Source organism: Plasmopara halstedii (assembly GCF_900000015.1).
Source record: "Plasmopara halstedii genome assembly, contig: Scaffold_658, whole genome shotgun sequence".
NCBI lineage: Eukaryota > Oomycota > Peronosporomycetes > Peronosporales > Peronosporaceae > Plasmopara > Plasmopara halstedii.
The window spans coordinates 1,349,768-1,350,009 of NW_020187575.1; positions in this window are offsets into that span (position 1 = coordinate 1,349,768).

Sequence of the window (242 nt, forward strand, 5' to 3'; positions counted from 1 at the left end):
TATTCACCCTTTCGGTTTGACCATCAGTCTGCGAATGATCCGCTGTAGACATATCTAACTTGGCGCCGAGCACCTAAAAGATAGTCAACCAAAATTACCCCGTGAAACAGGGGTCTCTATCAAAGAAATTCGACTTAGGAAGTCCGTGCTGTCGAAATCACGATCTAGAAACAGCGTTGCTGTCCCGACCCCGTCGATGGTGTCTGGCACCGCCGCCAATTGAGCCATCTTGCTCAACCGGT